The 20,652-nt window shown below is 44.0% G+C and overlaps 1 protein-coding gene across 2 annotated transcripts in view; it reads left to right on the top strand.

Moving 5' to 3' along the window:
- Positions 1-20,652, top strand: part of LOC124014034 (protein Shroom3-like) — a 37,799-nt gene that overhangs the window by 7,153 nt on the left and 9,994 nt on the right. The gene's annotated exons all lie outside the window — the stretch shown is intronic.

Here is a 20,652-nt window from a genome sequence, read left to right as displayed (position 1 = left end):
GCGTTGTTGACACTACACTAATCAAGTCGTTCCGTTGAGTGTAATAGTTTCTGCAGTGTTGCTATTCGGGGGCTAGCAGGCTAGCTAGCAGTGTTGTTTACGTTACGTTGCGTTAAAAGAACGACAATAGATGGCTAGCGAACCTAGAAAATCGCTCTAGACTACACAATTATCTTTGATACAAAGACGGCTATGTAGCTAGCTAAGTAGCTAGCTACGATCAAACAGATCAAACCGTTGTACTGTAATGAAATGAAGTGAAAATGTGATACTACCTGTGAATGCGACCGGGTAGTTGAGTTCTATACAGAAGACGTTGGCTAGCGTTGGCTAGCTAGCAGAGTCACCTACGTTAAGGACGACAAATAGCTGGCTAGCTAACCTCGGTAAATTAAGATAATCACTCTAAGACTACACACTCTAAACCTAAACAACACAATTATCTTGGATACGATGATACGAAGACAGCAAAGACAGCTATGTAGCTAGCTAACACTAAACTAATCAAGTCGTTCAGTTGAGTGTAATAGTTTCTCCAGTGCAGCTAATCAGTGGACGTTAGCTAGCTGGCTAGTGAAGACTACGTTAGGACGGCGAAATACGATAATTACGCAATTATCTTTGATACAAAGACGGCTATGTAGCTAGCTGAGAAGAAATTGCTAAGATAAGACAAATGAAACCGTTGTGATATAATGAAATATAATGAAAAAGTTATACTACCCGTGGGAGCGAAGTGCAGATGCGACCACTCGCTCCAACCGGAACACGTAGCGTTCTGCTTCTTCGTCTGTCATCACAGTCTATGATCAGAACATCATCAGCGACGCATTCAAAGCCCTTGAGCCCTGCCAGTGACTCATGCTGCTTGCATTGGTATTCCTCAGGCGCCACTGAGACACCAAACGGGAGCTTAAGCCAACGTTTTTACGACCCCAGGGGGTCCAGAAGGTAGTCACAAAGATGCTCTCTGCGTCCAGCTTGCATTGCAGAAATGCATCTCGTGCGTCCACCAAGGTGAAAGTCTTGGCATTGGGAAGCTTGTAGAGGACATCCTCCAGTGTTTGCATGAAGTAGTGTGAGCGTTTCAGTGCTTGGTTCAGATGCTTTGGGTCGATGCAGACCCTCCGCTTCTCTGGCTTTTTCACTATGAACATATTGCTCATCCGGTTAGTTGGCTCAGTCACAGATGTCATGTGGCCATTGGCCTCATACTACTTTAGCTGGGCCTTCTTTTAGCTGGGCATTCATTGCAATAAGCACATTGTGAGAAGCACACTGGGCTGGAGTGACGCTCTCATCCAATTCAAAATGTACCTCCCCAGGTTTCTATGCAACGGCCCATTGAATACATCGTCATATTTGCTGAGTAGCTGTTCTTTGGACAGGGGTCAATGCTGGACATGCTCCACGATGTGCAGGTCATTTGGTACGGTGAACTGCATCAGTCCCAGGTGTTCACGTGTAGAGCCTGAGAGGAGAGGATGTTGACTGGTTTTCACAATCTCAAACTCCAGCTTGTGTTTGTGTCCCTGAAATAACACGTTAGGTCTCAAAGATGCTCATTAGCTCTCCTGAGTACAGCTTTAGTCTAGTATCGCTGGGCAAAATATACATGTTGTCTTTGTAGCTCATTACAATGCACGTAGCACCGGAATCCAGTTGACATTGTTGCAGCTTGTTGTGTAAACGTACTGTCACAAACCATTTATTCCCTCTGAGTGTACAGCCTCAATGGATTCATGTATGTAAATGTCACACAATGTTCTGCTCATCAACACAGGGAATCTCACCCTCACTCACCCTTTTTGCTTTTTGAGACACACTTTTGCGACGTGATTATTAGTTCCACAAGCTCTGCATGGTTTTCTGTAGGCAGGGCAGTACTCTTTGCCTCGTGTGTGCATTTCCACAGTATTTGCATGCTATAGGGATGTCTGTTCACTGTTCATTGGTTTTGTCTGCCTGGCAACAGCATGAGCGTCGGTACGTGGGGATTAAATTCCATTTCTCTCATGTCAGTGATTCGGCAGTGCTAATGTTAAGCCTCTCTCTCTTCCTAGACGCCATCTCATGCTAATTAATTTTAGATTTAAGTTATGCAGACATTGTGATTAGTAGATCTGTATAATCACGCATTGTTGCCCTATTATATGGTCTGAACGTAGTGAAAAGTGGATATTTTATTCTGTAAAATTAGAAACTCAAAGTACTGCTGCTTGCGCAGTCAGCATATTACAGCTGTGAAAATATATTTAATTATTTTGGAATGCTAATGTGGAGTGTACCAACTGAGATTTAAATCAACATGGTAATGTTTTCACTGATTGCACAAAGGAAAATAGTTCCTACATTATGGAGCGCTTGCTTTGCAATCCAACTCATCTTGTGTCCTTTCTGACATCCTGTGAACCCCGTTCATTGCTGTTCGCAGCTATATTGGTGTGAATTATGAGTTTATTGTATTCTAGCTAAACTATGGTGTAGTTGTGTAATAATAGGCCAGTCTATCAACATCTCTATTTGAAGGAATGCCGTCACCTTAGAGCTTGTTAAATAATGTAAGGCGGGCACAGGGGTTTTGTCCTGTTGCTGAAACAGCCTCTCTTTGTCCTGTCCGGCACACTCCGCAGTGGTCAGGACAACCACAGGTCTGTGAGGGAACATGTTTGCATACACACTTGCATGCAGCACAGAACACACACATTAGCTAAACCAATGCAGCATACTCATTGTCCCCCACATTCTCTCCAGCACTTATTTTCTGTCTCATTTTGCCTCTCCCTCTATTGTACATTGTCCGTCTCAACCCTACATGCATACCTACATTATGCATTCTAAAAATACACAATAGTTAACTGTTAGCCATCATGCTAACAGAGCAAGATCACTCTAGCTGTGCTAGAGTCAAGACACGAGTGGTATTTGTCTCTCTGGGCTCAAATGCAATAGGTGCGAGATATCTACGCAAGAGGAGGAAAATAAGGTGGAACTGATAATAAGGTGGAACTGATAAATTAACAATTAAATACATTTGGAACTGACGAAGATTATCATCAAGCAGCTTAGGGAAGAGATTTTCCAGCTGTAGTTCAGGTGCAGGGGGAAAAAAAGATGTGCTTTCTAAGCAGCTCAGATGCATAATGTCAGTTCTGAATGCCTCCTACAGCCAAGGGGTCGATGAATTGGGCGGTACTGACCTGCTCAACTCCGCGGTCAGTGGGAGACTGGACACTCGCAATGGGAAGAAGGTCGGGTGGGAGGCAGTCTGGTCGACCTCCATATATCCTAGAAGATCCGATTAGGTTATTAAACAGCTTTTCCCCTCTGGAGGCCGACATACCGGCCCTAGGCGTCAGCTCTGGTCCTTGGAGTACACCAATGACCAGCAGCCTTCCTGGGCCACCCTCCACAGGTCAGACGGTTGCTGACCAAAGAGAAAAATTAAGGTCTTGGGCCCTCCATCTCCCAGAGGATTCTGATGCAATCTGCTGCTACTGGTAAATGTGTGGTGAGACAGGCTGGCGTGAGTTGAGGCACACCTTCCCCATCGGATTCCATCACAACCACAATCGTTGTGGGCAGCTCGATGCTGATAGATTTTGACCTGCCTGTTGTCCGACCAAGGTCCACTGTCGCCCAGGCGCCCGTGTTCAATAGATCAACTCCTTCCTGCCCACCGTTCAAGCCAACTAGTCTAACATTGGCAAAATTGTCACCCGCATAAGATTTAACAGCATTCGCTTTTGGAAAACTGAAGGATGACTACAACATTTTCTTGAACGCCCTTGTTTGCACAGGGAAGAGAACAGTCATCTCCGGCCCCCTGCCATGCTATAGAAATGGTTTGGAATGTTACAGCTTCTGCGCTGCCAATCCCTGTCAGAAACTCTACAAAGACAGGAAGGTCTTCTGTTGTGACAATTTTGACTTGCTGTGGGAGAACTCTTTAAAAGAGATGGGATTCACCCTAACTGCAGGGGTTCCAGGATTATCTCCAACATGGTGAACTGCTTAAGAGACTTGATGGTCTGGGATTGGTAATACTCCTGTCCTCCCAGTCACTATAACAAACAATGGACATGGAAATCGTGTTATATACCAGAGAAATAGAAGTGCAGTAAATTAAAGTAATCCAATCTATGTTTCTTTAAACTGTTAGCTCCGAGTGTGTTGTCTGCAATAATTGTTTGCACTGAAACTGTCTAAGGAAGAAGCCCACTGTGGGCAGCCCACTCAGTACCATTGACTGATGGAAATGTCACTGCCATGTCAACCTCAGAATAGCACTAAAAACAAATCAGCAAATAACAAGTGCTTAGCAAACTTTTGGGAAAGATTGTTTGATCAAATACAAAGATATTTTACATAATGTTTTGACAAGACTTTCAGCATGCTTATAGGGAAGGACACTCCATGTGCTCGGTACTGGGTTATGGAGTTGCATATCTAATAGAACAGGGTTTTTGTTAATGGAAGCCTTTGAGACACTTAACATAGGACAAGTACGCCTCACAAGTCCTCAACTGGCAGCTTCATTAAATAGTACCCACAAAACACCAGTCTCTATGTCGACAGTGAAGAGGCGACTCTGGGATGCTGGCCTTCTAGGCAGAGTTCCTCTTTCCAGTGTCTGTTCTTTTGCCCCTCTTAAGATGTTATTTTTATTGGCCAGTCTGAGATTCGCAAAACAAAAAGCCATATCTCAGACTGGCCAATTAAAAATAAAATCTTAAGATGGGCAAAAGAACACCGACACTGGAAAGAGGATGAAGCTGCCAGTTGAGGACTTGTGAGGCTTCTGTTTGTCAAACTAGACACTCTAATGTACTTGTCGTCTTGCTCAGTTGTGCACCGGGGCCTCCCACTCTTTCTATTCTGGTTAGAGCCAGTTGAGCTGTTCTATGAAGGGAGTAATACACAGCATTGTATGAGATCTTCAGTTTCTTGGCAATTTCTTGCATGGAATAGACCTTCATTTCTCAGAACAAGAATAGACTGAAGAGTTTCTGAAGAAAGGTCTTTGTTTCTGCCCATTTTGAGGCTGTAATCGAACCCACAAATGCTGAGGCTCCAGATACTCAACCAGTCTAAAGAAGGCCGTTTTTAAAATTCTTTGATAAGGACAACAGTTTTCAGCTGTGCTAAGATGATTGCAAAAGGGTTTTCTAGTGATCAATTAGCATTTTAAAATGGAAACTTGGATTAGCTAACACAACGTACCATTGGAGCACAGGAGTGATGGTTGCTGATAGTGGACCTCTGTACGCTTACAGTTCAAATCGGAAGTTTACCTCAGTTAGGTTGGATTCATTAACTTGTTTTTCAACCACTCCACAAATTTCTTGTCAACAAAATATAGTTTTGGCAGGTCTGTTAGGACATCTACTTTGTGCATGATACAAGTCATTTTTCACACAAATGTTTACAGACTTGATATCATGGGAAAATCAAAAGAAATCAGCCAAGAAATTGTAGACCACCAAGTCTTGTTCATCCTTGGGCGCAATTTCCAAACGCATGAAGCTACCACATTCATCTGTACAAATAATAGTACGCAAGTATAAACACCGTTGGATCACGCAGTCGTCATACAGCTCAGGAAGGAGACTCGTTCGGTCTCCTAGAGATGAACGTACTTTAGTGCGAAAAGTGCAAATGAATCCCAGAACAACAGCAAAGTGACGATACTGGAGGGAACAGGTACAAAAGTATCTATATCCATAGTAAAAACGAGTCCTATATTGATAACCTGAAAGGACACTCAGCAAGGAAGAAACCACTGCTCCAAACCAGCATAACAATGCCAGACTGCATTTTGCAACTGCACATGGGGACAAAGATCGTACTTTTTGGAGAAATGTCCTCTGGTCTGATGAAACAAAAATAGAACTGTTTGGCCATAATGACCATTGTTATGTTTATAGCGAAAAGGGGGAGGCTTGCAAGCTGAAGAATACCATCCCAACCGTGAAGCAAGGGGGTGGCAGCATCATGTTGTGGGGGTGCTTTGCTGCAGGAGGGACTGGTGCGCTTCACAAAATAGATGTCATCATGAGGGGGAAAAAATGTAACCTCTACGTACAAACGATGTTTCCTCTGACACATTTGTGTGGCTGGCTTCCGGGTCAAGTGGGCATTGTGTGGCTTGGTTGGGTCGTGTTTCGGAGGATGCATGGCTCTTGACCTTCGCCTCTTCAGAGTCCGTACGGGAGTTGCAGCGATAAGACAAGACTGTAACTACTAATTGGATACCACGAAATTGGGGTGTAAAATATAACGCTGCTGGGTTTTCTTAAGCTCAACAGTTTTTCCCCGTGTCTATCAAGAATGGTCCACCACCCAAAGGACATCCAACCAACTTGACACAACTGTGGGAAGCATTGGAGTCAACATGGGCCATCATCCCTGTGGAACGCTTTCAAAAGCTTGTAGAGTCCATGCCCCGAATAATTTAGACTGTTTTGAGGGCAAAAGGGGGGATGCAACTCAATATTAGGAAGGTGTTCTCAATGTTTTCTACACTAAGTGTATTATGCACATAGCTACCTCGATGACCTCACTCCTGCACATTGCCTCCGTCCTGGTACTTTGAGTATGTAGCCATGTTATTTTCTACTTCCTGTACATAGCTATGTTATTTTTACTCTTGTTATTCCTTGTCGCTATTTATGTATTTTTCTAAATGGTTTATCTTTTAAATACTACACTCTGTTTGTAAAGTACCAGCTAACTATTGGTCTACACCTGTTTACCAACAACGTGATTAACTCAATTTAGATTTTATTTTTCCCCTATTTTTTTTAACCTCTTCTCATCTGTTCTCTCATTTTCATTTCATGTTACACAGTTCAGGCGGTGTTGCATTGTGGTAATGCTGTGGGGTGAAGTTGAATCTCTATGGGTTCTGTTTCACAGCTTTCTCCCTCTCTTTGCCTGGGCTCTGTATGAAGGAACCCAGTCAAAATTAGCCACGGTGGCAGACTGCACACAATGGAGATTACAAATCACTTGACTCTTCGGAACGATGGTTAAGATTTTTATTAGAGAAGCCATTATGTGGCTTGGAGTCTAATTTCATCATATGATGGTTTTACAGTGAAGTTGGCGGCATACAATGGGAATAAATTGAGAATCAGGACTGTGGCTGGAGGTGGAGCTGTAATTAAGGGGACAACATTGTCATTTTTTTCAGGCGTCTTATTGTGATGGGGGTGTGATTTAAGCACTGCTTTATCGCTAATGAGTGGCCAACTGAGAGCAGAAGAATCCCTGCTTATATCCCTGTGACGAGTGGCCAACTGAGAGCAGAAGAATCCCTGCTTATATCCCTGTGACGAGTGGCCAACTGAGAGCAGAAGAATCCCTGCTTATATCCCTGTGACGAGTGGCCAACTGAGAGCAGAAGAATCCCTGCTTATATCCCTGTGACGAGTGGCCAACTGAGAGCAGAAGAATCCCTGCTTATATCCCTGTGACGAGTGGCCAAGTGAGAGCAGAAGAATCCCTGCTTATATCCCTGTGACGAGTGGCCAACTGAGAGCAGAAGAATAATATATAATAATATATGCCATTTAGCAGACGCTTTTATCCAAAGCGACTTACATCCCTGCTTATATCCCTGTGACGAGTGGCCAACTGAGAGCAGAAGAATCCCTGCTTATATCCCTGTGACGAGTGGCCAACAATCGCAGGAATTCTGCTTCTCATCAGGAAGCAGACTGACGCTGTAAAAACAGCCTGTCAATATGTTGAGACGTTGCATTGACGTCCATCCCGTTATGTCATCCGTTGTCAGAGGAAAGAAGTCTGTTTCAGCCATCGAATGGAGGGTCCGTTTGAGTTGTAGCTGGAGGATGTCACCTGGATGGACACCTGTTGGTGGGCAACCTGAGTGACTGGACACCTGTTGGTGGGCAACCTGAGTGACTGGACTTTCTTTTTTTTAATGAAGGCTAGGTAGGGTTACCCTGCGCCATTTTTTTCCGTTGGGATTTACACTAGTATTTTGTAGTCCCGTCTCCCAGTGAAGATGTTAAATGGAGATATATGACATAATACAACCTGTACCAGTAGAGCCTATTTGCTCTACCTGTCAGCTTTATCAAGCGCATTCCTTTCCATGTGTGCAGTAATTTCCACTGCTAGTGCTCGTGGCTAATGAGGCTAGTGCTCGTGGCTAATGAGGCTAGTGCTCGTGGCTAATGAGGCTAGTGCTCGTGGCTAATGAGGCTAGTGCTCGTGGCTAATGAGGCTAGTGCTCGTGGCTAATGAGGCTAGTGCTCGTGGCTAATGAGGCTAGTGCTCGTGGCTAATGAGGCTAGTGCTCGTGGCTAATGAGGCTAGTGCTCGTGGCTAATGAGGCTAGTGCTCGTGGCTAATGAGGCTGTGCTCGTGGCTAATGAGGCTAGTGCTCGTGGCTAATGAGGCTAGTGCTCGTGGCTAATGAGGCTAGTGCTCGTGGCTAATGAGGCTAGTGCTCGTGGCTAATGAGGCTAGTGCTCGTGGCTAATGAGGCTAGTGCTCGTGGCTAATGAGGCTAGTGCTCGTGGCTAATGAGGCTAGTGCTCGTGGCTAATGAGGCTAGTGCTCGTGGCTAATGAGGCTAGTGCTCGTGGCTAATGAGGCTAGTGCTCGTGGCTAATGAGGCTAGTGCTCGTGGCTAATGAGGCTAGTGCTCGTGGCTAATGAGGCTAGTGCTCGTGGCTAATGAGGCTAGTGCTCGTGGCTAATGAGGCTAGTGCTCGTGGCTAATGAGGCTAGTGCTCGTGGCTAATGAGGCTAGTGCTCGTGGCTAATGAGGCTAGTGCTCGTGGCTAATGAGGCTAGTGCTCGTGGCTAATGAGGCTAGTGCTCGTGGCTAATGAGGCTAGTGCTCGTGGCTAATGAGGCTAGTGCTCGTGGCTAATGAGGCTAGTGCTCGTGGCTAATGAGGCTAGTGCTCGTGGCTAATGAGGCTAGTGCTCGTGGCTAATGAGGCTAGTGCTCGTGGCTAGTGCTCGTGGCTAATGAGGCTAGTGCTTGTGGCTAATGAGGCTCGTGCTCGTGGCTAATGAGGCTCGTGCTCGTGGCTAAAGTGTCCGTGATAAGGAGTGGGTTCCATGAATGCGATCATGCACATGCCATTGCAGCGTTAACAAAGAACACCATGTCTGACAGCCACCGGACCAGAAGTTGTCACAACTTTGATGTAGGTTTCTGTTGTCCTCTCGGTTTCTGTTGTCCACTGACTAGGGACACAGTTGAATTGAATCATCAAATCTCTCTTGAGGATTACGAACATGGTTGTGTTAAAGAGGTCTCGGTGTGTTGTTAACAATGTAACAGTTGTGTTATTTCGTCCTTCAAAAGTACATTATTGTTTTACATAGCTTTCCTGTCTGAAAACTGGTTATTGGAGGGAGCTAGACAGTGACCTTCATCTCCTGGCAATAAGGTGAGAGTACTGTGTTCAACTGAAATGTGTCTTTCCCATTGAACTTAATCCCTCTGAATCACAATAAGGTCACAAAAAGATCTGATGTGTTTGGTCAAAAGACCGATGTGTGTGTGTGGGGGGAGCTGAATCGGGCTGCGTTTACACTGTGTAAACACAGCTGAAGGCTCCCACCTCTGATGACAAAGGAAAATGTGAAAGCCCAAACGTGATGTACTATTGTGAAAGTGATTAAGGCGAATGTGCCAGATTTGATCAAATTTGGGAGCTCTCTCCTCTTGTCAGAAATCTAGGCTACTCCTATTTTAATTTTCCTACTTTACTTTTGGTATTTTATTACTATGTCATGAAGGGAGAACTGCAATTACTAAATGCTTTCTGCCGTAAATCTTGTCTCACTTTGATTGCAGTGTCCCTCTGTTAAAAGGCCTGTATATTGAATATGCTTCCAATTACCACCTGTATTGACCAATGTTTCGATCCACAAGGGTCTTTGTGAGGTCAAACTGTTGTTTTAAAATGTGCAGTATACTTCATTATCCCAGCAATTAGTTTTTTTTAGGGTGTGCGTATGACCATCTGTATTACACGTAATCATTAAAACTTGGCCTGTAAGGGCTTTTGTCAATCCCGTAACTCTATCGAACCGCTTGTCTTTTCAGTTCGCTGCAGCGAGCGACTGGAACGAGCTGCAACAAACACTCAAACTGTACAGTTTTATCTCAATCTCTTCATTCAAAGACTCATCATGGACACTCTGACTGACAGTTGTGGCTGCTTTGCGTGATGCGTTGTTATCTCTACTTTCTTGCCCTTTGTGCTGTTGTCTGTACCCAATCATGTTTGTACCATGTTTTGTGTTGCTACCATGCTGTGTTGTCATGTGTTGCTGCCATGCTATGTTGCCTTAGGTCTCTACGTGGTGTTGTGGTGTCTCTCTTGTCGTGATGTGTGTTTTGTCCTTTTATGTAATTTATTTTTAATCCCAGCCCCTGTCCCTGCAGGAGGTCTTTTGCCTTTTTGTAGACAGTCATTGTAAATAAAAATTTGTTCTTAAATGACTTGCCTAGTTAAATAAAGGTTAAATAAAATAAATACATGTAGTGTAATTCATTTGCCCTCCCACTTTGGCTTAATCGTGGAACGTATCATGCATATTCGTCCAACTGAAAGAACATTGCTTCTAATGGACAATAAGTATACCATTTAATGAGGAAAATATTGTATGTTGTGAGGGCTAGTTACATATTTGACATAGTACATATTTCCTCCACAGTTTATATATAATCTCTAATATGATAATTTTCTGAGCTCTGACAGGGTTTCTGTCTCTAATGGGTTTGTGTGGTGGGATAAGATGTTCTATCTAAGAGTATCCTATTCCCTGACTACCCTGTAATAAAATTATCTGGGAAGTCAGGCATACTACAGCAGGCACAATGGCAGGGTCTGGACCATCAGTGTGGGGGGGGGGGGCAGTTGTGTAAATGCTCAGAGACTGCTATAGAGATGACTCTCCCATACTTTCTGAATTGGACTGGTTCTGTAGAGGCTATGGCACAACATTGTCGTAGGAAGGAGTTTGGGAAGGACAGGAGTACTGTGAGGTCTTGAGAAAAAGACATGCTTTTTCAATCTACATCAGCCTCCTGTCAGGAAGTGGTTCAATTGTTTGCTGTTTGTCTTCCACAGCCTGCTGTTCTTTCTCTCCCCTCACACATTCCGTAGCCCGCTTCTGTCACTGCTGTTGTGTCACCTCTAGTTCACAAGGTAATGCTTAATGTTGACATTGTCATTATTTAATCCAGTGTATGAAATGGTGAATGATCTGCCCAGGGTTGTGTGTTTTTCAGAGTTTCACCGACCCAAGTGAAGACACATTGTACTTTCTATGTTTCCCTCAAGATGGCCTAATTCTGTGTGGCTGGTTGACACAAGTCCTGTAGGGCTTGCTGGAGATTAGCTAGGTTGTTACCCTAAATAAACACACTGAATATGGCATGCCCCGCAGCTTCACATTGTTTGTACTGAGTACAATGTCTAGGTTTATCCCCTTCGTAGTGTCATATTGCTAGTTTTCTGCCTCGGGCTCTTAATACAAACTTAACTCTATATTTTTCTGTACATGAAAGTAACAAGATGTAATAACTGACTTGCCTAGTTAAATAAAGGGTTAAGAACATTCTTATTTACAATGACGGCCTAGGAACAGTGTGTTAACTGCCTTTTTCAGGGGCAGAACAACCTTTTTCAGCTTGGGCCAGTAGCCGAAAGGTTGCTAGATCAAATCCCCAACGCTCTAACCACTAGGCTACAGCCCTGCTCTTGTTTCATCCATAAGCTCTGGGGGAGTAGGCTTCACAAGTTAATGTTTGACCGGCTTCAGCTTTAGGATGAGTCAGAATGCTTAACTGTGGTATTTTTTTGTAGTGCAGAATGTTCTAACTTGCTCTCTGTGTGCTAAAAAGGTAAAATATCAACTGGTACTGGGCACTCCTACCATAGTGGACAGAAATCGTCCCACAGCGTCAAGCTGATGACCCCCGCCATGCTTGGTGGGCACATTCCAATATTAATTTGTGAGAATGTGGTGCTTATTAGAGACTGTTAGCCTGTCACTATCACCCAGGGTCTGGTGACGTTTTGTGGCATTTCTCACTGACTGCTCTGCAGTAGCTGAATATCTCCACCTTTTCACAAAGCTCTTCCTCTCAATGTTGGTCTGATTTTGTCTTAACAGTGACATTCTCTCTCATCTTGGGACCTTGAGGAAAGTCCTGGAATTAAGGATGAGCAAATCTGTATCTCCAATTCTTTGTCTCTTAATGCATGCACCCTCCCTCTCTCTGTCTTCCCTAATGGAATGCCTGTCTATGATTGGGTGCAATGGAGATTAGTTGCCAGGTATAAAATGGTTTGTTACCATGTAAAGTAGACTAAGTCTGTCCTGAATGGTGCCACATACAGTATAGCTGCCATACAGTTAATTGGGAAAGTATTCAGACCCTTTCCCACATTTAGTTATGTTGCATCCTTTAATTTTTAAAAAGGTTTTTTTAAACAGCCAATTGTTGACACATTTGAAAAATGTATTAAAAATAAAGAACATATCTTATTTATGCACCGCTGTGCTTGAGGCTTCACTAGAGTCCCGGGTTCGATCCCGGGCTATGTTGCATCCGGACGTGACCGGGAAACCCATGAGGCTGCGCACAATTGGTGTCTTCTGGGTTAGGGGAGGGTTTAGCCGGCTGGGATATCCTTGTCCCATGGCGTTCTAGTAACTCCTGTGGCGGGCCGGGTGCCAGTTGTACGGTTTTTCCTCCAACACATTGGTGCCGCTGGCTTCCAGGTTAAGCCAGCAGTGTGTCAAGAAGCAGTGCGGTTTGGCAGAGTTTTTTGTTTTTGGAGGATGCCTGGCTCTCGACCTTTGCCTCTCCCGAGTCTGTTCGGGAGTTGCAGTCTTGTACCATTGCTTGAAATTTAGCCCAGGTGCATCCTGTTTCCATTGCTCATCCTTGATGTTTCTACAACTTGATTGGAGTCCACCTGTGATTTTAAATTGATTGGACATGATTTGGAAGGCACAATGTCTATATAAGGTCTCACAGTTGACAGTGCATGTCAGCGCAAAAACCAAGCCATGAGGTTGAAGGAATTGTCCATAGAGCTCCCGAGACAGGATTGTGTCGGCACAGATCTGGGGAAGGGTACCACAGTGGCCTCCATCATTCTTAAATGGAAGAAGTTTGGAACCGGCAAGACTCTTCCTAGAGTTGGTCGCTCGCCTAAACTGAGCAATCGGTGGGGAAAGGGCCTCGGTCAGGTTGGTGACCAAGAACCCGATGGTCACTCTGACAGAGCTCCAGAGTTCCTCTGTGGAGATGGGGGATCCTTCCAGAAGGACAACTATCCCTGCAACACTCCACCAATAAGGCCTTTATTGTGGAGGGGCCAGACGGAAGCCACTCCTCAGTAAAAGGCACATGACAGGTCGCTTGGAGTTTGCCAAAAGGCACCTAAAGGATGCTATGGGGATGTTTTTCAGCGGAAGGGACTATGAGATTAGTCAGGATCGCGGGATTTTTTTATTATTTAGCCTTTAATTTAACGAGGCAAGTCAGTTAATAACACATTCTTATTTACAATGACAGTCTACCCCAGCCAAACCCGGACGATGCTGGGCCAATTGTGCACCACCCTATGGGACTCAGCCTGGATACAGCTTGTGATACAGCCTGGAATCGAACCAGGGTCTGTAGTGACAACTCCAGAATTGAGATGCAGTGTCTTAGACCGCTGCAAAGCTGAATGGAGCAAAGTACAGATCCTTGATGAAAACCTGCACCAGAGTGCTCAGACTGGGGCGAAGGTCCACATTCCAACAGGAAAACGACCCTAAGCACACAGCCAGGACAACACAGGAGTGGCTTCAGGACAAGTCTCAATGTCCTTGAGTGGCCCAGCCAGAGCCCGGACTTGAATCCGAATGAATATCTCTGGAGAGAACTGAATGTCTGTGCAGCTCCCCATCCAACCTGACAAAGCTTGAGAGGATCTGCTAAGAGCTGCTGGCAAACGCAGTAAAGTTTGAATGAATGATTATGAGCTTGCTGCTGCCTACCACCGCTCAATCAAATATCAAATCATAGACTTAATTATAATATAATTAACACAGAAATATGAGCCTTTAGTCATTAGTATGGTCAAATCTGGAAAGTAATTTAGAAAACAAAACGTTTATTCTTTCAGTGAAATACGGAACTGTTCCGTATTTTATTGAACGGCGGGTGGCAACCTAAGTCTAAATATTGCTGTTAATTACATAATTATGACATATGTAAAATTCTGGCAAATTGGTTTGCAACGAGCCAGGCGGCCCAACTGTTGCATATACCCTGACTCTGCGTGCAATGAACACATGAGAAGTGACACAATTTCCCTAATATTTTTCCCAAATATTCCCTTAATATTTCCTGCTAACATGAATTTATTTTAACTAAATATGCAGGTTTTTAAAAATATATACTTCTGTGTATTTATTTTAAGGCACTGATGTTTTTGTTAAAACATCACCCGTTTGGCGAAGTAGGCTGTAAATTAACAGGCACTGCGTTGATTATATGCAATGCAGAACAAGCTAGTTGACCTAGTAATATCATCAATCATGTGTAGTTAACTAGTGATTATGTTAAGATTGATAAAAAAAATAAGTTTGATGCAAGCTAGCAACTTACCTTGGCTCCTTGCTGCACTCGCGTAACAGGTGGTCAGCCTGCCACGCAGTTTCCTCGTTGAATGCAATGTAATTGGCGTCCAAGAATGCCAATTACCGATTGTTAAGAACTTGAATTTGGCCCTAATTATTCGGCCACACCGATTTTTAAATCGGCCAACTTCTAATCTGAATACTTATGTAAATGTGATGTTTCATTAAAACATTTTTTTATACATTTCTAAAAGCCTGTTTTTGCTTTGGCATTATGGGGCATTGTGTGTAGATTGAGGGGGGGGGGTGATTTTTAATACCTTATTCTAAAATGTATCAATGTGGAAAAAGTAAAGGTGTCTCAATACCTTCCGAATGCACTGCATCAGTCCCACATCAAGTCACTGCAGGGTCTTAAACTAAATCACTTAAAATGTTGATTTGAACTTGCCCTTCAGTGGTGTGTGTGTGTGTGTGTGTGTGTGTGTGTGTGTGTGTGTGTGTGTGTGTGTGTGTGTCAATAGTCATGTGCATACTTGCACAAAAACATGTAGATGTACTGGGTCTGTCAGTGGTGGATGTTAAGAATAGCCCTGCTCTCATGTGGTGTTTAGCCTTGGACTCATTCAGTTGGTTGACAGGTGAGAATGGCAGCAGGTCACAGAGGTGACCATAACAACGGAGCACCAAACACCACCCTTCAGACCAGACACTTCCAGCATGAACCAAAATATATATATTTATTTTTTTATTTCACCTTTATTTAACCAGGTAGGCTAGTTGAGAACAAGTTCTCATTTGCAACTGGCCAAGAAAGCATAGCAGTGTGAACAGACAAGAGTTACACATGGAGTAAACAATTAACAAGTCAATAACACAGTAGAAATAAAGGGTGTCTGTATACATTGTGTGCAAAAGGCATGAGAAGGTAGGCGAATAATTACAATTTTGCAGATTAACACTGGAGTGATAAGTGATCAGATGGTCATGTACAGGTAGAGATATTGGTGTGCAAAAGGGCAGAAAAGTAAATAAATAAAAACAGTATGGGGATGAGGTAGGTAAAAATGTGTGGGCTATTTACCAATAGACTATGTACAGCTGCAGCGATCGGTTAGCTGCTCAGATAGCAGATGTTTGAAGTTGGTGAGGGAGATAAAAGTCTCCAACTTCAGCGATTTTTGCAATTCGTTCCAGTCACAGGCAGCAGAGAACTGGAACGAAAGGCGGCCAAATGAGGTGTTGGCTTTAGGGATGATCAGTGAGACACCTGCTGGAGCGCGTGCTACGGGTGGGTGTTGCCATCGTGACCAGTGAACTGAGATAAGGCGGAGCTTTACCTAGCATGGACTTGTAAATGACCTGGAGCCAGTGGGTCTGGCGACGAATATGTAGCGAGGGCCAGCCGACTAGAGCGTGCAAGTCGCAGTGGTGGGTAGTATAAGGTGCTTTAGTGACAAAACGGATGGCACTGTGATAAACTGCATCCAGTTTGCTGAGTAGAGTGGAAGCAATTTTGTAGATGACATCGCCGAAGTCGAGGATCGGTAGGATCGTCAGTTTTACTAGGGTAAGTTTGGCGGCGTGAGTGAAGGAGGCTGTGTTGTGGAATAGAAAGCCGACTCTTGATTTGATTTTCGATTTGGAGATGTTTGATATGAGTCTGGAAGGAGAGTTTATAGTCTAGCCAGACACCTAGGTACTTATAGATGTCCACATATTCAAGGTCGGAACAGTGCAGGCAGCGAACGGTTGAAAAGCATGCATTTGGTTTTTACTAGCGTTTAAGAGCAGTTGGAGGCCACGGAAGGAGTGTTGTATGGCATTGAAGCTTGTTTGGAGGTTAGATAGCACAGTGTCCAAGGACGGGCTGAGCATAACAACCAAGTCCTCGTCAGATAAATACATACAGGCCACTATCATACAGTAAAAAAAACTACATCTCTAGACTAGCTGTGAGTTTGCACTCTGTTGACCATTATGAAAGCTGGTGAAATGGGTCTAGATGATTAGCAGTCAGGCAATGAGCATAATGTCATAACATCTGCACGACCTTTCACTGACACAAGTGAGTAAAATCTAACTTCTAGGCCCAATGTGTTTGGAAATTAAGACAAATGTTTGTTTTTTGGGGGCCTGCAATAGGGGAGAGGATGGAAAATGGTGTTGTGGTCCTCCTGGTTGTGGGTCTTTGAGTGTTTGGGCGAGAGCAGCACTCCTGCTGCTTGGCTGCTGTCCATGTGCCGAGGACCCTGGGAATGAATCGTGCCTGGGCCCTGTCTTTCTTTGAAGCCAGCGAGGAATGCATGACCTTTTTTTTTCCCGGACAGCACTAGCTATCTGTGGTGAAATGTTCCCTCTGCCACAGAGCTCATTGTGCATCAGCAAGGCGGACAGACGTCACAGGCATGCGATCGCCGGCTCTCTGCTTGTTCTTGGGGGGGGGGGGGGGGAGGACTCTTTTCTCTGGATCTCTTCTTTACATCTTCTCCTGGTAGCTTCTTTTGTTTTGCTCCTCCATTGTCCTCGTTCTAAACCCTAATAGTTTTATTAAAGTCAAGTGTTTAACTTGGAAATTTGGTGTCATTTATAATTTTTTCTCACGGAATCTAAAACGTGAACAAATTGGTCAGTGGATTTGGTAAGTTGTTTCCGTCTGGTGCTCTTCAAAGATAATTATATTTTAGATCTGTTGGTATGAGTTGAGTCGACTAATGGAAGTCACTGTGATGGTTTGTTCAGTTTGCTGGTGTGCGTGTTAGTGTATTTGTCTGGGACATTTAGCCTCCGTCCTCTCTGTACATTTTGTCACCGGCTGTCCTTCCCATCACTTCCACATGAGCGCTGGCCTGTTTGGTCCCGTCAAGTGTTCTAGCTAGCAGTTCAGGACTGGGGAGAAGCCTGGCAGGCCCAGGCAGCCGCTGCACATGGTGAAACGGGTGTCCCTCCACAACACACACAAACAAACCTCTTTTAACTAGACCTGGGAGGTCTGTATACGTGTGCATGTGTACCTTGTAGCTGGAGATTTCCATACAGTCTGCTGCAAACCAGGGGGCTAGGGTGAGCTCTGTCACACTTTGGGGTGTGGTGGGACTTAAAACAGAGCTACCTCAACCACCATTCAAAATGGCTATTTGACCGATTTGTTTGTTTATCTGTGTTGGCCCATGAGGGAGTGAACCCTGGTCGGCATGGAGGACTGTGGTGCTCATTGGCTTTGTCTTTGTGTTGGCCACACTGATCTGTTTGTATGTGTGACTAATCGCCAGGAGGCCTGCATTCTTCTTAGTCTACCATCACCCCACATTAAGGCCGCCTGTTGGTGGACTTTATCATTATTTTGATGTTGGGTAATATCTGTATTGTAAACACCATTTTGGGCAGAAAGACAAGTTTCACTGTTAATAAAAGCTTAGTGAATCTCTTCCGTTGCAGGAACATAAACCAGGCCAACGTGAAATGACTTGTTATTTGTTATTGCTCAAATGTCCTTGATTTTGGATTGGATCTTGGATGTTTGAGGGGCAGCTCTCGAGGGGAACTTGTATGTTTTATACAATTCTATTGAAACAATAAAATAAACCAGATTACTACAGGGGCTCCCAAGCGGTGCAGTGGTTTAAGGCACTGCATCTCCGTGCAAGAGGCATCACTACAGTCCCTGGTTCGACTCCAGGCTGTATCACATCCGGCCGTGATTGGAAGTCCCATAGGGCGGCGCAATTGGCCCAGCGTCGTCCGGGGTAGGCCGTCATTGTAAATAAGAATTTATTCTTAACTGATTTACCCTGTTAAGCAAATGCATGTTTTTAAATCCTTTCTGTATCTAACACCAAACACTCAACATATTATATAATTTCAGTTAAAAAAAAAAACGTTTTAATGTAGTCAGTGTTTTTCATTAGGTCTAGTCATTCAAACACATTCATTGAGTACGGTGTATGTTTTTGGTTGGTTTCCTGATAAGTTAAACCAACACACGGTGCAACATGCAGTGCTTCAGTACACACGACTAATCCCCAAATACAGTATGTTTGCCAAGTAGATATGGAATTCCAGGCATTTTCTGGTCGCTCTGATGTACACCTCAAAGTTGTAATTCGGGTCTGGTATCACAGGCACCTCTAACAGGTGTTCCATGCTGTACAGGGCCTTCAGAAAGTATTCAGACACCTTGATTTGACACATTTTGTACATTACAGCCTTATTCTAAAATGGATTCAACAGTTTTGCCCCCTGAATCTACACAATTTATTACAAATACAAAAATATTACATTTACACAAGTATTCAGACTCTTTACTCAATACTTTGTTGATTAACTTTTGGCAGTGATTACAGCGTTGTCTTGGATATGACGCTACAAGCTTGGTACACCTGTATTTTTGGAGTTTCTCCAATTCTTCTCTGCAGGTTTCCTCCAGAAGTGGCGCTTGGCATTCAGGCCAAAGAGTTCAGTCTTGGTTTCATTAGACCAGAGAATCTTGTTTCTCGTGGTCTGCGAGTCTTTAGGTGCCTTTTGGCAAACTGCAAGCGGGCTGTCATGTACCTTTTACTGAGGAGTGGCTTCCGTCTGGCCTCTAACATAAAGGCCTGATTGGTGGACTGCTGCAGAGATGGTTGTCCTTCTGGAAGGTTGCTCACCTCCCTGACCAAGGCCCTTCTCCCCCGATTTCTCAGTTTGGCCTGGCGGCCCGCTCTAGGAAGAGTCTTGGTGGTTCCAAACTTCGTCCATTTAAGAATGATGGAGGCCACTGTGTTCTTGACCTTCAATGTTGCAGAAATGTTTGGGCATCTTTCACCAGATCTGTGCCTCAACACAGTCCAGTTTCTGAGCTCTACGGACAATTCCTTCGACCTCATTGCTTTGTTTTTGCTCTATCATACACTGGCAACTCTGGAACCTTTTAAAAGGTGTGTGTGTACGCCTTTCCAAATCATGTCCAATCAATTGAATTTACCACAGGTGGACTCCATCCTTGATATGTTTCTACAACTTGATTGATCAATGGGAACAGGATACGCCTGAGCTCGTTTTCGAGTCTCACAGCAAAGGGTCTGAATACTTATGTAAATAAGGTATTTCTGTTTTTTATATTAAATACATTTGCAAATTAAATAGTACCCGCTAAACACCAGTCTCAACATCAACCGTGAAGAGGTGACTCCGGGATGCTGACCTTTAAGGCAGAATTGCAAACAAAAAGCCATATCTCAGACTGGCCAATAAAAATAAAATCTTAAAATGGGTAAAAGAACACAGACACTGGACAGAGGAACTCTGTCTAGAAGGCCAGCATCCCGGAGTCGCCTCTTCACTGTTGATGTTGAGACTGGTGTTTTGCGGATACTATTTGATAAAGCTGCCAGTTGAGGACTTGTGAGGCGTCTGTTTCTCAAACTAGACACTCTAATGTACTTGTCCTCTTGCTCAGTTGTGCACCGGGGCCTCCCACTCCTCTTTCTATTCTGGTTATAGCCAGTTTGCACTGTTCTGTGAAGGGAGTAGTACACAGCGTTGTACAAGATCTCCAGTGGCAATTTCTCGCATGGAATAACCTTCATTTCTCAGGACAAGAATAGACTGAAGAGTTTCAGAAGAAAGGTATTTGTTTCTGGCCATTTTGAGCCTGTAATTGAACTCACATGCTGATGTTCCAGATACTCAGCCTGTCTAAAGGCCAGTTCAGCTGTGCTAAGATAATTGCAAAAGGGTTTTCAAATGATCAATTAGCCTTTTAAAATTATAAACTTGGATTAGCTAACACAACATGTCATTGGAACACAGGAATGAAATTGTATGCAGATAAACCCTGCAATCCTCTGAGAATTTCTTTAATTGTGTGTAGATTAAAGGCTCTGTGGTTGTACCTTTTTTGATCTAGTGGGTGTTGCCCCAGTTGACATGCCATGTTGAGAATCTAACACAAACATAGTATTAGTAGTCAACACAGTCGCTACGCTGAGAAAGCAGCTCATTTCCTATGAGTTTTCTGTTGGCAAGA

Source organism: Oncorhynchus gorbuscha, linkage group LG02 (assembly GCF_021184085.1).
Source record: "Oncorhynchus gorbuscha isolate QuinsamMale2020 ecotype Even-year linkage group LG02, OgorEven_v1.0, whole genome shotgun sequence".
In the NCBI taxonomy this organism is placed as follows: Eukaryota; Metazoa; Chordata; class Actinopteri; order Salmoniformes; family Salmonidae; genus Oncorhynchus; species Oncorhynchus gorbuscha.
The sequence above is the reverse complement of the archived record's forward strand: the minus strand, read 5'-3'. Positions and strand labels throughout refer to the sequence as shown.